The sequence below is a fragment of the Schistocerca serialis genome, chromosome 6 (assembly GCF_023864345.2).
Source record: "Schistocerca serialis cubense isolate TAMUIC-IGC-003099 chromosome 6, iqSchSeri2.2, whole genome shotgun sequence".
NCBI lineage: Eukaryota > Metazoa > Arthropoda > Insecta > Orthoptera > Acrididae > Schistocerca > Schistocerca serialis.
Genome location: NC_064643.1, coordinates 593077082 through 593095125, shown reverse-complemented (window position 1 = coordinate 593095125; position 18044 = coordinate 593077082).

Below are 18044 nucleotides of genomic sequence, written 5' to 3'. Positions count from 1 at the left end.
GAACGAACTGGGGCCGACCAGCGATAGGCGGTTGGTTGAATCTGGGGTTGATTGCTCATGATGCTGTTGTGTACGGGAAGATGTCGAAGATGAGTGACTGTAGAATGATACAAGATGAATTACACAAGGTTTCTAGTTGGTGTGATGTATGGCAGCTGGCTTTAAATGAAGAAGAATGTAAGTTAATACGAATGAGTAAGAATGACAAACACGTAATGCTCAGATACAGCATTAGTAGTCTCTTGCTTGACAGAGTCAAGTCGTTTAAATATCCGAGCACAACGTTTATGAGGGATATGAAATGAAACGAGCCTGTGAGGATTGAGGTAGGGAAGGCGAATGGTCGAAATTTAGGAACGTGTGGTTCATCAGCAATGGAGACCGCATGTCGTTAGTGTGACCCATTCTTGAGTATTGATCGAGTGTTTGGGATCCGTATCAACTCGGATTAAATGAATACATATAGCAGTTCAGAGGTGGGCTGCTAAATTTGTTACCGGTAGGTTCGAAGGCCACGCAAGTGTAACGGAGTTGCTTGGAGAAGTCAAATGGAAATCTTTGGAGGGATGGCGACTTTGTTTCAGAGGAACAATAATGTGAAAATTTAGGGAACCGCCATTTGAAGCTGAATGCAGGACGATCCTACTGCCGCCAACATACATTTCCACGAAGGACTACGAAGATAAGGTATGAGAAATTGGGGCTCATAGTTAGGCATACAAACAGTCGTTTTTGCCTGTCTGTCTGTTAGTGGAACATGAACGGAAACGACAAATTGTGATAGAGGGCGCTCTCCGTCACTCACCGTACGGTAGCTTGAGGAGTATGTATGTTGAAGCAGAAGTAGATGAAGGTGCAGGCTCAGAAGATACGGAGAGGAATACTCAGGTTTTCCAGCGTTCGACAAACAAATCCCTTCCTAAGTCATCAAAAGAACTCCGAATCCCTCAAAAGCCGGGTGCACAGGGTACTCCGCAGGCGTACAGACTGTAATTGTTACAGGAAATCAAACCAGATATCATGTTGCCGGTAGGAAGGCAGGAATGACGCCACCTGTTGCGGAAGTTGACGTTGACATGTCAGAACGGCTTTGGGATGATTAGGAATATCGACTAGACACAGCATGTGCCACAAGGGAACTTACGTAGAACTTGGTTACAGAACCAGAATATAGGTTTCTCAGTTGGCGTATCAGACAAACTTTACTTTCTTACATTTTAATATAAGTTAGTTACAAGTCGATATACGTGATACCGATGTTTGATGATGTTTCGTTTGTGGGGCGCTCAACTGCGCCGTCATCATCGCCCATATAGAGACCCAATTTTTACACAGTCTCAAGAATGACGATGAAATGATAAGAAACAACACAAACACTCAGTCCCCGGGCAGAGAAAATCCCCAACCCGGCCGGAAATCGGACCTGAAACCTCGTAATGTAGAGGCAGCATGCTAGCCATTAGACCACGCGCTGCGGAGGCACTGAAGTTATAAAGTACAATTTGGTTCACCCTATAAGACTTTGTTTTTCAATTAACTACTATTCATTCTCTAGCAGCCATCTTTAGATGGTCCTATTTCTATTAAATTACGTTGTAAACACTGTAACCATCTCTGGTTGAGCTGTAGTGGTTTCACAGATGCCTGAATGATAGGAGAAATTTTGTTATAAGGATGCTAATCAAATTTACTAGGCAAATGTTAATATGCACTGTCGTGGAGGAAACAACACTATGTGATCAAAAGTATCCGGACACCCGCAAAAACATACGTTTCTCATATTATGTGCATTGTGCTGCCTTCTGTTGCCAGGTACTCAATATCAGCGACCTCAGTAGAAATTAGACATCGTGAGAGAGCAGAATGGGGCACTCTGCGGAACTCACGGACTTCCTACGTGGTCAACTGATTGGGTGTCACATGTGTCATACGTCTGTACGCAAGATTTCCATACACCTAAACATCCCTAGGTCCACTGTTTCTGATGTGATAGTGAACTAGAGACGTGAAGGGACACGTACAGCACAAAAGCGTACAGGTCGACCTCTTTTGTTGACCGACAGAGACCACCAACAGTTGAAGAGGATCGTAATGTATAATAGGCAGGCATCTATCCACACTATTTTACAGGAATTGCAAACTGCATCAGGATCCACTGCAAGTACTATGACAGTTGGGGGAGAGGTGTCAAAACTTGGATTTCATGGTCGAGCGGCTACTCATAAGCCACACATCACGCCGGTGAATGCCAAACGAAGCCTCGCTTGGTGTAAGGAGCGTAAACATTGGACTACTGAACAGTGGAAAAACGTAGTGTGGAGTAACGAATCACGGTTCACAGTGTGGCGATCCCATGGCAGGATGTGGATGTGGCGAATACCCGGTGAATGTCATCTGCCAGCGTGTGCAGTGCCAAAAGTAAATTTCGGAGGCGATGGTGTTATGGTGTGGCCGTGTTTTTCATCGAGGGGGCATGTACCACTTGTTCTTCTGCGTGGCACTATCACAGCACAGGCCTACACTGATGTTTGAATAACTTCTTCTTCCCACTGCTGAAGAGCAATTTGGGGATAGTGACTGCATCTCTCAACACAATCGAGCACCTGTTCATAACGCACGTGGTGGAGTGGTTAAACGACAATAACATCCCTATAATGGACTGGCCTGCACAGAGTCCTGGCCGGCCGGAGTGGCCGTGCGGTTCTAGGCGCTACAGTCGGGAACCGAGCGACCGCTACGGTCGCAGGTTCGAATCCTGCCTCAGGCATGGATGTGTGTCATGTCCTTAGGTTAGTTAGGTTTAATTAGTTCTAAGTTCTAGGCGACTGATGACCTCAGAAGTTAAGTCCCATAGTGCTCAGAGCCATTTGGAGCATTTTTTTGTATTAAAGACCACAGTAAAGTCACTTACAGTTCATCCACACACTGAAGAAAGTTATCAGCTTTCAGCAAGTCGCACGTATACCATGAATATGGAAAATTAAAGAAATTATCCAATTGTAGGAATGGTGTAGCAGCAACTTCACACATTTAGCATTGAGAGGAATGGCTTACTCAACATCCAACATCAACTTGTTAGCCTGGACGCGTAGGAGATCAAAATGATTACTTAACGTATTGAGCTCTGAGACCACATTTTACTAAGAACCGCAAAATGTAAAAAACATCTTTCGATGTTTCACTTTGGTGTTTTACCTTTGCAGCACTTCTGATGTAACGACGGTCACAAAAAAGGAACTCAAACAAACAAAGTTAGTTCCTTGTGTTTTCAAACGCGCGCCAAGTTCTCCATTTCATGGCGGTGGTTAAACGCGGCAGGACAGCTATGGAGCAGGAAGTTCGCAGCGCTGTCACCGAGGACTTAGCCAGCAACGGCCGAAGTTTTGCACCGCTGAGGTGCCTTCGGGCAACACGTTGATTATAAAACTGGTGATCAAAGCCACAGAGCAACAGTACGTTGCTATATGCGCCTCTGTCAATTTCGCTCCCTCACCAATACTTCTGTGAGCAGTTATAGAACACGACAGACACTACATACTGCCACAGAACTGTAAATTTTCGTAATTACCATTACTTAGAAGCAAACTGTATCCAAAAAATTAACTGCAATCCAGGTATGGATTTCATTGTGAAACAATAACGAATTCAGTACTTCAATTATGCTAGAGATCTTTATGATTCAAATAGCTCTGAGCACTATGGGACTTAACATCTGAGGTCATTAGTCCCTAGAACTTAGAACTACTTAAACCTAACTAACCTAAGGACATCACACACACACACATGCCCGAGGCAGGATTCGATCCTGCGACCGTAGCAGTCGCGCGGTTCCGGACTGAAGCGCCTAGAACCGCAGAGATCTTTATCTAACTGCCAGTTATCGTTGTTTACCATTCCAGTGTTCATTCATTAGCCTTCTTCCATGGATAGCTGATAAATAGAAAGGCAGTTGATAAATTCCAATTAACTGCAAGTACTTGTAGCTTGATGTCACTTGCGTGGTTGGAAAAAGAGATCTTCTGGATGGAATTGCGTCTGTGAGTTCTCTGTCCGTTCGTGAGCGTGTAAGCAGCAATCGATTGAATTGAATGTTGTGATTATGTCTGCCCCGCCCCCGGCGATGTATGTTCTGTCATACGATTCCTGAAAACAGAAGAAGTCAGTGCCACCGAAACTGGTCATCTATTGTGTGTATCGGGATGGGATCATAAGTGATAGTGTCGTGATAGAGTGGTGCAGAAAATTCAACGCCTGTAGTACAGGTGGGCACGATTGAAGTGGTCGAGAAAAACATTCAGATGTGGCTGACTAACATGTGCAGACATTTTGACGAGAAAATGCTTAAGACACGTCGATTCCCAAATTCTGAATTTTCTCAAGATGTTCCTCACATTTGAAAGACAACGCTCTTTAACATTGTGACAAAGAGAGTCAGGTTATCATAAGTTTCGTGCACGATGGGTGCCAAGCTGTCAAAACCATGTTCACAAAACTGGAAAAATGGGCTCGGCCTCGGCATTCTTTCCGCGTCACCATAAAGAGATGCAGGAAGCTTTCAAATGAATCTCGGCTGGAGAAGAGGTAACAGTACAGTACTTGAATTATGAAGCTAATTAACATTCAAAACATTTACACTCATTCTCGCGTTGAGTTACAACAGTTAAATTTCTTCAAGTTCTTTTCCTTTTTCAATAGTCCGAAATTAATGTATGAATAACTTTGTTACAATGAAATTACATCAGAAACTCAAAAGTACAAGATTCTCTCCTCCGGGATGGGTACTCTCGCAAATTGTGCAGGAGACCGTTTATGAAGTTTGAAAAGTAGGGTAGGAGTACTGTCGGAAATAAAGCATTGAGGGCGGATTGTGAGTCGGGCCAGGATAGCTGAATCAGTAGCGCATCGTCTGCGAAAGGCAACGACAGTGCATATACAGTTGGTTCGAGTAGCGATCCAACACACAGGTTTAATCTGACAAAAACTTTCAAAATAACGCAAACTCTTCTGCAAAATGTACGATTCAGTCTAGAAAACCCCATGTGTTTCGGATGTGTTATGAATCACGTCTATAAATACATCTCGCAAGTAATGGGAAAAATTCATTTTCTTCTGTTGTACAACACTTCCTTATTTTAAATCGATTACAAAGGCATTAGCTTGCAGTATAGTGTGCGAGTCAGCATCTTCTTTTTTTTCCAATTAGTTCTGCGCTAACAGTTTTGTAAGGTGTACTGTAGTGAATCATCTGTCATGAAAATTATATCCAGTTTTGTCTAGCATTCGCAGAATTCCATTGTCAACAAGAATAACAAATACATTCTAAGACAAAATAAATAAACAACGCACCACGAAAGAATTATTCAAAGGGGTCAGAAATGGTAGAGGCGATGTACATGTACACACAAACAAATGATCACAATTTCAGAAATATTGGATGATTCTTGCAAGGGAATGAGCTTCATAAATTGACAAAGTCAATAACGCCTTGGTCGATCTCTGACTGTTATGCAAGTTGTTATTGGGCTTGGAATTGATTGATAGAGTTGTTGGATGTCCTGAGGTATATCGTGTCAAATTCTGTTAAGTTGGGACGTTGGATCGTAGATCGTCGAAATTCCTAGCTGGTTGGAGGATCCTGCCGACGGTGTTACAAACGTTCTCAACTAGGGCGAGATTCAGCGGCCGTGATAGCCAAGGTAGGGTTTGGCAAACGCTAAGACAGGCAAACCAAACTCTCGCTGTGTGCGGGCGAGCGTTATCTTGCTGAAATCTAAGTTGTGAAGCCTTAATGGTCAACAAAACGAATAGCAGAATACCATCGACGTACCGCTGTTCTGTAAGAATGCCGCGGATGATAACCAAAATGGTCCTGCTATGAAGGTGAAGGCGAAGAGAAGCTGTGTGCGAGCGAGCGTTATCTTGCTCAAATATAAGTCGTGAAGCCATAATGGTCAACAAAACGAATAGTAGAATACCATCGACGTACCGCTGTTCTGTAAGAGTGCCGCGGATGATAACCAAAATGGTCCTGCTATGTAGGTGAAGGCCAAGAGAAGCGGTACGCGATGCACGAATGACTGGAAGAACTCACTGTCAGGTGGGTTTCTGAAGGAATTCAGCTTTTTAGCGTTCGTAAAGTTACATTAAGAATGGGGAAATACGTCAAAAAGTATATCTTTGTGCCGCATGTAGACAATAATTAAAATCAAAACAGTGTTTCTTGGTTGTTGCTCGACTAATCGGGGGACATGCAATTACTATCCGTTGCACTCTGTGTTTTCGCTCTGCTGACATAAGCTATACATCATGTCTGTCTGCGATCATGGATGATAAGGTCCAACTCACCAATGAACTCAAACAAAGCCAATTTTGGGAATACAACTGTTTCTTTACTACTAGGTAGTTTATGAATTATAACTGTGTCGCAATTTAGGCCGAACGATTTCAAGTAAACAAAGTCTAGAAATCCACGTAATATAAGGAATAGTAAACACTAGTAGCGCTGCAAAGTGGGATGTATTGTAAAAGAATATAGAGAGGAGTCCCATTCACACTTCGAGTATGAATAGCCGCCTTACTACTACACATTCTGTAAAACGTTACCTTTTTCTCGTCTTGATTCGCTTTAGATAATTATTTTTAGCACAGATAACTGTTGTGATAAGGCGCTGGAAATTAAATTAATGTAGAAATGCAATGGATTGTTGGAAAACTTCTAGGAACGCTTCAACGCAAACAACGACATGGAAGTATTAAACACAAAGTGTTGATCAAGCTTTCGGAGATAAGCGTTTTAACCTGTAACTCCCTTACTGGGCATCACAGTACTATCAAGATTCCTGTCGTTTGATTCTAGATAAGTGTACGTGGAGGAAACATGTTGAAGGTAGAACTCTTTCATGGAGCTTTGAGTTGTGTCTGCAGTTAATAATTGTATACAGTATAGTGACAGCAAACTACTAAAAGCAACACTTGCATATGTGTAGATTTTTATTTCTGGTGTAACACACAAGGGAGCCTCAAACTAATTATTTTCCACAACCAAATTGTTCCATTACGCTTTTCAAGGGTCACGGGGCAGCCAGCAAGGTTTCGGCTAGACGGAACTTGCTGACTCAGCGTTTTTCTTGTCCTGCTGACGTTAGATGAGCGCGATGTGGCATGCATACAGCACTGCAGAACACGCAGAGGCACTACTGCTGATCTGACTTACAGTCAGAGTGCGCCTGATGACGAGAGTAAACAGTGTTATTTTCACATCAAAAATTATTGAAGTACGTGGTTCCTGAAGATTAGTTTTACTTCAAGCGTTATATCACAGAACTTCAAATGTGAAATAAAATTAACTCTGCTTTCTGCTCCTGTTGCTTGTCATCACCAAAAGATGGCTGCACTTGTGATAATCCACGCTTAGATTAATGAACTATACCGTAAGACACAACATAGCCTCAAATTAATTATGTTACACATCTATGAGGCTTGTCAAATGTCGCAATGATAATTCGATGTCTGAAACATCTCCAAAAATGAAAAGACTAAAAAGTGCAATGTTTATGTGAAGTATGAAAATGTTATTACGCACATACACACACACACACACACATACATATCCTTCAAATCCATACACGGTTTATGGTCACATGGTTCCGATTTTCAGTTTGCCTATCTAATGGTTTCCAGTGTCAACAATAATTTTATTTTCAGTATTCCATATAATTAGTGACCCAAATTTAAAATTTAAAACAATATCATAATCTACTCATTTAGAAGCAAATATTATGATCATCGTTTAACGAAGGAACACTGCAAATACCCAGATTATATTCATCCAGTCTTTCAGAAAGATAGCACTTTGCGACGTCCAACAAACCGTATATATAATTTCAAACTTTTTAGAAACGTTTCTCACTGAGACCCCCTCCCTACCACAAAATGATGAAAGGGAAAAGGTCTTTCATTTACTATATTTTCACCGTGCATGTACTAAAACTTAGGCATCATGATTGACTTTTTAATTTAGTACTTATTTACTAGTAACACGGACAGGCTTGACCCAGCGGTAACACGGGTTCCTTTCAGATCACGGAACATAAGTGATGCCGGGCTTAGATAGTTCTCGGATGGGTAGCCATATGGGTCTGCCAAGCGCTATTGGCAGGTAGGGTGTACTTAGACGTTGTGAGGCCAACTGAGGAGCTAGCTGACAGAGAAGTAGCGGCCGCAGACACGAAAACTGACAATTCAGTGGCTTCCTTTTACCAGCATACAGATTAGCTGGCTGTTTTTCAACGAGTTCCTTGCGGAGTGGGGGAGTGGCCATGTACGTAAATAACATTATTCAATTTGAGTCCATAGACGTATCACAGCACTGCACTGAAAAGATATTTTAATGTTGTGCAGGGGCAGTTGAATTTAGTGAAACTAAACTTCTAATTGCTGTTGTTTATAGGTCCCCTAATTCTGACCTCCGAGCCTTTCTGCTCAAGCTAGAGAGGGTACTAGATTCACTTTATAGGAAGTACCAAAAATTAGTTATTTGTAGTGGCTTCATGGTGCAAGAAAAAGGGTTCTGGTAGATCTCCTAAATTCGTTTCATCTGATGAAGACTGTTTTTTCCAACTAGGGTGCAGGGGAACAGTAGCACAGCCATAGACAATATTTTTATTCATTCTCCATTACTAGATGGGCATTATGTTAGTAAAATGGTGAATGACCTTTCAGACCATGACAAAAGCCTTTTAACGCTAAAAGGCTTTTGTAATCAATAATCATGTAATATCATGTAGAAGAAAGCGGGATCTGTATCAAAATGTAAGAAGTAGTCACAATCAAGCTGTAGTAGCCCAATACAAAAAGTACCGTAAGCTGCTTAAAAATGTTATTAGGATGGCAAAGAGTATGTGGCACGCAAATAGAATAGCTAATTCACAGGATAAAAATAAAAACATATGGTCAGTTGTGAAGGAAGTGTCTGGTCAGCAGCACAAGGTTGACGATATAAAGTCAGTTCGTAGCAAAAATATTTCTGTTACTGATAAATCAGATATAAGTTCAGTATTTAACAATCATTTTTTGAGGATTTCTGGTGAATTAAATAAGAATTTAGTCTGTTCAGGGACTCATATAACTCTCTTGGCAAATGACTTTCCGAGATTCATGATTGAAGTACTCCTTTGTGATACAGGCAATTGGGAGATTGAGTCAATAATTAAATCACTGAAGACTAAGGACTCTCATGGATACGATGGAGTGCCTAGCTGAAGTACTGTGCTACACATGTTAGCCCTGTATTTAGCCATATTTGTAATTTTTCCTTTAGGAATGGTCAGTTTCCTGAACGATCAAGGTACTCAGTAGTAAAGCCACTTCATAAAAATGGAGAAAGGGGTAAAGTAGACACTTTTAGACCTATTCCTATGCCATCAGTGTTTGCTAAAGTTATTGAAAAGGCTGTGTATATAAGGATAATTGATCATTTTATATCACACAATTAGATATCAAATGTACAGTTCAGCTTTACATGCCCTTTAACAACTGAAAATGCTACATTCTCTTTTCTCTGTGAGGTACTTCCTTGATGGGTGTAACAAAACGTTTCGATCGCTAGACATACTTTTTTTTCATTTAACTAAGGCGTTCGATTGTGTTGATCACAAAATATAGCACCAGAAGTTGGACCATTACAGAATAAGGGCAGTAGCTCACAATTGGTTCACCTCTTACTTTAGCAACAGACAGCAAAAGGTCATTATTCACAGTGTTGAGAATGGCTGTGATGTGGGGACTGAGTGGAGTATGCTCAAATTGGGGGGGGTGCCCCATGGATCAGTGTTCGGGCCACTACTGTTCCTTATTTATATAAATGATATTCCCTCTACTATTACAGGTAATCTAAAATATTTCTGTTTGCTGATGGCATTAGCTTGGTAGTAAAAGATGTTGTGTGCAGCATTGTCTCAGTTTCAAATAGTGCAGTTCATGACATAAGTTAATGGCTTGTAGAACATCAACTAACGCTAATTCACAGTAAGACTCAGTTTTAATAGTTTCCAACACACAGTTCAACAAAACCCGACGTTTTAATTTCACAGAAATTAATTAGGTCAAATTTCTAGGTGCTCAGATAGATAATAAATTGCCGTAGAAAGCCCACTTTGAGGATCTTGGTCAGAGACTTAATACTGCCATTTTTACTATTCGAACGGTATCTAAAGTAAGTGATCGTTCGACACGAAAATTAGTATACTTCGCTTATCTTCATTCGTTTATGTCGTACGGTATTATATTTTGCAGTAACTCTTCCCATTCTAAAAGGATATTTTTGCCTCAGAAACGGGCGGTTCGGGCGATAAGTTGTGTAATTTCGCAAACATCTTGTCGACCTCTGTCCAGTAATCTGAGTTTTGTGACATTGGCCTGTGTATATAAATAAATAAATATATATATATATATATATATATATATATACATATACATATATATATATATATATATAAAATTTACTGTCTTTTCTCGTTAACAATATCAGCTTATTTCCAAGAATTAGTAGCTTCCACTCTGTTAATACTCGGCAGAAATCCGAACTGCATTTGGTTCACACTTCCTTAACTCCTCTTGTGCAGAAAGGTGTGCAGTATACTGCTGCAACTATTTTCTATAATCTACCACAAGAATTCAAAAATCTTAGCACTAATCCCCGCGCTTTCAAATCTAAACTGAAAAGTTTCCTCTTGGGTCACTTTTTCTATTCTGTCGAGGAGCTATTTGCAAAATTAATGTGATTCTTGTTGTATTGTTGATTGCGTTTATTTAAACTTATGGCTTGACTTTTTTTAGGTTCACAAACATTTTATTTTTATCTGTTATTACTTTATTACTTTTACGTTGTAATTTCATGTACGGACATGTTCCATAACATTAGAGGTTTTGTCCTCAATTTGGCACTACGGAATGTAACGTGTAAATAAAATAAGAGCGGTGCGCTGGCCACTTGCCCGTCCATACTCGCATCCAGAGACGCCTATTCGCTGAGGATGACACGGCGGCATGTCGCTATCGTTGAGCCTTCCGAGGCCTGTTCGGGCGGAGATCTTGCTACTAGCTTTGTTCACAACGCAGTTTGCACACAGTACCGATATACGTACACCACTCATCGTACCTGCAAAATACTTCATTGTACGACATACAGTTCAAGAGACAAGACATCATAAACATTAAAAAACATGAAAATCTGGCTTCTGCTTAGAACAGAACGCAGTTTACCCAGCATAGGCGCTTGCAGTGTTTCGTAAAGGGAGCCCTTAGCGACTTTCAACAAACTTTAAACATAATTTGAAACCCTTTCTAAACTCTTTCTGCCCTTTCATACTTAACGTCAAGTATTTAACACATTATCTCATTTGTAATTGGAAGTCTGATGGAATTTCGATTTCTTAAAGAAGCGAGGCCTTACTGGTTGGAGTCTAAAACATGACTGCGAAATCTAAAGTGAGCGCCTTAAACACATGTTGACAATCATTCCGAGCCTAGCAGCCATCCGCTACCCATCGTTCACTGCAGGGTTGTTCACCCTTCGCCAGCGCCTTTAGGGAAGTGTGTTCACAAAATTATTTGTCATATCCACGACATTAGTGACAGTTTTAGCGCTACGAACTATTCCCGTAATTAGTAACACGGCGCAGGACGTTCATACGACTACGTGTCGGCGCATTTGTGATCCGTTCGCAAAGTTTATAAAAACTATGGAATGTGGCTTTGTAAATAATCCGTCGGACTTCCCGGAAGTTATTCCTCATCGTAATGCTTTCCGCGACCACGGTTCACAATATCAACAGCATCAAGACACCCACGCGTTTTGAGAACAACGTAATGGCAACGTACAACTCACTGCGCAGCTGCTTTACCTTGTTCAAGACCCGAATTGCGGCCAGTGTCAACAGCAGCGCGTTCAGCCTCTGCTCCCAGGAGGCCAGCAACCGCCGCCCTCCGACGATATGCAGATGCACTGTCAGCCGTCAGCTTCCCACCACATCCAACTGGTCCAACAACCACGCTATCACCCACGGCTGACAGTAGCTATGCATTCGACAGCTTTGCAACGCCAGTGGCATCGAGGAGTACATTGTAGCCTGCCAGTTCAAAATCGCTTTGAAGTTAGGCCGGTATTAGACTATCAAATTTCTTTGTCAAAGTTTTGATCAAAGATGTGATCAAATATTCGTCAAATATACTTGACAAATATCTTTGACGTGGCGCTAAAAAGGGGTATTAACTGTCATCAAATTTGTCGTAAAAGTTCAAGATGGCTGACAACAAGTTGTTATTAACTGCAGCAGTTGCATGTACCACAACTGCACTGTGTGCACATGCGGAAGAGAAGCGGGGAAAAAAAGGAAACGTACCTGGGTGAAGCTGTGGGATTTACGACGACACGATTAAAGCATTCAACCAAACTTGTTACGTGAGCTTATAGTGGAGGACGTCAAGTCGTACAGCAATTACTTAAGAATGCATGAGCATGCATTTCTGTATGTGATCACTAAAGTGTATCCTCATATCACAAAGCACAATAGTCACTTAAGAACTGCTGTATCTGCAGAAGACAGGCTCACTGTAACACTCCGATTCCTTGTTACAGGAGAGAGTTAGGTTAGGTTAGGCTACGCCTCCAATCTTCTTAATCTATTTTTGTATTCAGGGTGCCTCACGTTGTAAAGCGCCTCATCAGCTTCATACATCTCTATTAATTTTGTAGATTGTATTTACCGGCAATGTTTAAAAAAACACTACAGATGACAGAACGCTGCAGCGATGCTAGCGCTTCACATGGTAACATGTCACATTGCAGTGAATAGAAGACAGGCGACTTCTTTGATCAAATCTACAGCGAGGCCCTGCATTTGATCAAATATTTGACGCGACATTTGATAAAGTTCCCTATTACACCATCAAATTTCTTTGGCAAAGTTATTTGACAAAGATATTGGACAAAGAAATTTGACAGTGTAATACCAGCCTTATTGAAAATTCTTGTGCCGGTGAAAGTGAACCTCATGTCACTAACGTCGATTTGCAGTAGGGTTTTGGAACACATAATGTATTCGAACATTATGAAGTACCTCGAAGAAAACGACTTGTCGACACATAGCACGGATTCCGAAAATATCGTTCTTGTGAAACACGACTAAGTCTTTATACTCACGAAGTAATGAGTGCTATCGACAGGGGATTTCAAACTGATTCCTTATTTTTAAATTTCCAGAGGTCTTTCGACACTGTTCCTCACAAGTGTCTCCTAACCAAATTGAGTGCCTATGGAATATCGCCTTAGTTGTGCGACTGCATTCGTGATTTCTTGTCGGAGAGGTCACAGTTCGTAGTAGTAGACGCAAAGTAATCGATTAAAACAGAAGTAATATCTGGCGTTCTCCAGGGAAATGTTATAGTCCCTCTCTTGTTCCTAATCTATGTTACAGATATAGGAGACAATCTTAGCAGTCCTCTTAGATTGCAGATGATGCTGACACTTACCGTCTTGTAAAGTCATCAGAGAACCAAAACGAATTGCAAAATGATTTAGATAAGATATCTGTATGGTGCGAAAAGGGGCAATTGACCCTGAATAAAGACAAGTGTGAAGTTATTCACATGAGTACTAAAAGAAATCCGCTAAATTTTGATTACGTGATAAGTCACACAAATATGAAGGCTGTAAATTCAACTAAATACTTAGAGATTACAATTATAAATAACTTAAATTGGAAGAAAAACATAGACAATATTGTGGGTAGAGCAAACGAAAGACTGCTATTCACCGACAGAACACTTATAAGATCCAACAGGTCTACTAAAGAGACTGCTTACACCACGCTTGTCCATCCTATTCTGGAGTATTGCTGTGCGGTGTGGGATCCGCATCAAGTTGACTGACGGGTGAATCGAAAAACTAAAAAGAAGGCGTTTCGTTTTGTATTGTCGCAAAATAGGGTAGATAGTGCCACGGACATGATTCGTGAATTGGAGTGGCAGTCACTAAAACAAAGGCGCTTTTCGTTGTGACAGGATCTTCTCATGAAATTTCAATCACCACTTTTCTCATCCGATTACAAAAGCATTCTGTTGGAACCTACCTACATAGGGAGAAATGATCATCACGATAAAATAAGAAGCCGGCCGCGGTGATCTCGCGGTTCTAGGCGCTCAGTCCGGAACCGCGCGACTGCTACGGTCGCAGGTCCGAATACTGCCTTGGGCATGGATGTGTGTGATGTCCTTAGGTTAGTTAGGTTTAAGCAGTTCTAAGTTCTAGGAGACTGATGACCGCAGATGTTAAGTCCCATAGTGCTCAGAGCCATTTGAACCATTTTTTTAATAAAATAAGAGAAATCGGGACTCGCTCAGAAAAATTTAAGTGCTCGTTTTTCCTGCGCGCCGTTCGAGAGTGGAACGGTAGAGAGACAGCTTGAAGGTGGTTCGTTGGACCCTCTGCCAGTGAATAGCAGAGTAATTATGTAGAATAAAAACCCTCCGCAACCACCTACAAAAAATCGAGGTCCCTCTCGCATTTACACACGACACTAAAAAGTGGAAAGGTGTTGCAAAAGACCTAGAGACGATCCTTTCCCGTCCGTACCTGGATAGGTAGCGACTTGATGCTATCAGTGTTGCGACTAAGACCCCTGACGATTACAGGAAGTGTGTTAGCTTCCTGGAAGAGAACCACATCGAATTTCATTCTTATGAAATCGATTAGATTAACAAACCGCTAATAGTGGAGAGCTACCAATCAAATCTGAGGAGAAGATCGCTGTTGAATTAACTAACCAAGTTCTCTAAAACAGCCACAAGTCGCAAATGTATTTTTTAGTGACCGGTTTCGCTCTTCAAATGAACTAGAACATCATCAGAATATACACTGTAAAAGATACAAATTAAGACATGCGGGAAACTTACATTGAAACGACGTAAATTACTTATTATACTTCCAGTATGCTGATTTACGTTTAAAGTTGGCTAATAGCATCAAAGATTTGAATGTAAGTCACCGTACTGGATGTAGAAATCTACTTTACGTAATGTCAATGTTAGTTTAATGTATTGTCTCAATTTAAATCTTTTACGATGTATATTCTGACGATGCTCTTGTTCATTTGAAGAGCGAAACCGGTGAATGAAAAAAAGAAAAAGAACTGAGGCTTGTGGCTGTTTCAGAAAATATAGTTTTAACAAAAAAATGGTTCAAATGGCTCTGAGCACTATGGGACTTAACAGCTGTGGTCATCAGTCCCCTAGAACTTAGAACTACTTAAACCCAACTAACCTAAGGACATCACACACATCCATGCCCGAGGCAGGATTCGAACCTGCGCCCGTAGCAGTCGCACGGTTCCGGACTGCGCGCCTAGAACCACGAGACCACCGCGGTCGGCTATAGTTTTAACAGTCACTCTCCCTTCGGGCAAATCTATTTTCCATATGAGAAACAACCGTTCCCTTCTTCTTACTAACATTTACTCGTAATGCCAAAAACTGCAGACATATACTTCTTGCAAAAGTTATGTCGAAGTTCAGTTCTAACTGTGGAAGATTTACAGATAATGTGGTCCCAACCTTTGTCGTAGGTGCCAAAGATTCAATCATTCATCAGTAATTTGCAGTACGGAACCGTTCTGTGTAAACTGCGCTCAAAATCACCTTACTTCAGACTGTAAGAAAACCAGACATAATCCAGCCTCCTGCAGTAACTGTGGTTAAAGCCAAACCGAGTCGTACAAGGGCCACGTTGTTTATCAGAAACTACGCTCGCGCCTGCATCGCCAAGTAAACACATCTGCGCAGCAGGAGAAAACTTTGTCGTCACAAACAGCCGTCATTGCCGATTAAGACACGCCCGCTCCGGTTGTCCAACCACGTTACATCTTCTTCTCCATGAGAAGTGCATCATATGCCGACATAACGAAAGGCACTCTCTCCCAACGATTAGCTAACCAGCACTTTCTACGCCAACATTGCGTTCTCCGGAATCGTTACATACCTCACCGCCTCATCTCAGAGATTATCAAGATGTCATACCTAATCTAATAAGTCTTCTACAAAAATGGCTCTGAGCACTACGGGACTTAAAATCTGAGGTCATCAGTCCCCTAGAACGTAGAACTACTTAAACCTAACTAACCTAAGGCCATCACACACATCGATGCCCGAGGCAGGATTCGAACCTGCGAGCGTAGCAGCAGCGTGGTTCCGGACTGCAGCGCCTAGAATCGGTCGGGCACAGCTGCCGGCTCGGACTGCTCTCAAAGCGCGAAAGCTAACCACTTTTTTGAAATCCCTTTCTGTTCGTTATTGGTCGCGTTGTTTGTTCGGGGCAGACGTCCTAGGAGGCATACTCAAGTGCATCGTGTGGTTTTACATACAACAGATGGCCGCTGACCCTCTGACCGAAGACTCTGAGCTACCGCGCCAGCTAGTGCACCTTACTACCTGCACATTATGTTGTTTTCATGGCCTACTAAAGGTTTACAAAAATTAATGTAAATCCGTGATCCCAAAGTCGTGGTCTCCCCTTGTTAATAGTCTTTTGGGCGGCTCTACTGAATCCGTCATTGAAGCAAGTGATCTAAACATCCCATGTGGCACTCAAGGACCGCCAACCCTAACGGAAACATATTCTTTACCTACTAAAAGACTTCCATTTCAGCAATTCTTTCACCAAATGAACCAGATTATTATCCGACAAAAACTGCGTTCTGTACGTCGCTCTATATAAAAATGTGCCGACCTTTATAACCGTTCAAACTCATTGTAGCCAGAATTCTGATCATAACCCGTTATTTGTATCCATCGGAGGTACGTCACCCGGCGGAGAGATATTTAAGCCGCGCAGGAATATTAACGGGGAACTTTATAAGCAACGACTTGAAACAGTGATTGATGTTGTCCCTCATACACAGACTGTTGAAGAGCTAGAACTGCAAGCTGTATTATTTACCGACCTTTTGACCACAGCGGCTAACCTCAGCACCTTTCCCCCCTTCCATCACACAGATTATACCCCTGAATTTCCTCCCGAGTTTCTTCCGTTGAAGAGGACTAAGAACTGCAAACGGAAACCCTGGTAACGGACGCGTAATCCAGCTGTAAATAGTGAATTAAGTGGGCTAGCTAGGGAAATCAGTGAAAAATAAAACAACATAGAAACTACGCGTGGCACTATAGACATAAACTAATCAACTCAGATTCAAATTCTTGAAAGTTACCGGGAAAAATCCTTCGTAAGCCGATTGTTATTGCACTTCTAAATGACGGACCTACTGTGGCTACTTCACCAAGAGAAAAGACGCAGGTTTTGGCACAAAAACTCATCAACCTTTACTCCGAATTCTGCACCCCTCGATCCCTACAAAATTGATACTATTAATAATACTGCCACCAACTACATTGATGATGAAATTGTGACATCGATTTCACTAATCTAAGAGAAATTAACGAATTCCTACCTCACCTAAAAACACGTAATCACCTAGTATTGATGAGATAAGCAACATGATGTTACCAAATTTGCCTCCCAATGCCCGAAAAGTGTTGGCCATAATCATTAATTCAATGTTAAAACTAAGGCTTTTTCCCGGTCAGTGGAAGTATGCCAAAGTCATTGTTATACCTGAACCCTCGAAAGACCATAGATACCGCAAATGCTACAGACCAATTAGTCTCTTTTTGATCCAATTCGAAATTAGCGGAGCAGGTAACACTTCTTCGACTCCGTAAAGTATGCAACGACAGATCAGTTCTCCCAAAGACGTAGCTTGGATTTCGTCCAGAACATTCAGCGCCACTACAGACGGTGCGGCTTTGTGGAAGCAATTACAGGTGGTTATAATGATGCTCAGTCCATGGAAGTTGTATACGTAGACATTGCTCCCTTTTGGGATTGACACTGTTTGATATATATTTATCAGACATACCAGACTTGCGGCCGGTCAACATCGCTTCCTTCGCTCTTGGTACGGCGATATATTACAAACTCAACAACGTACCGAACA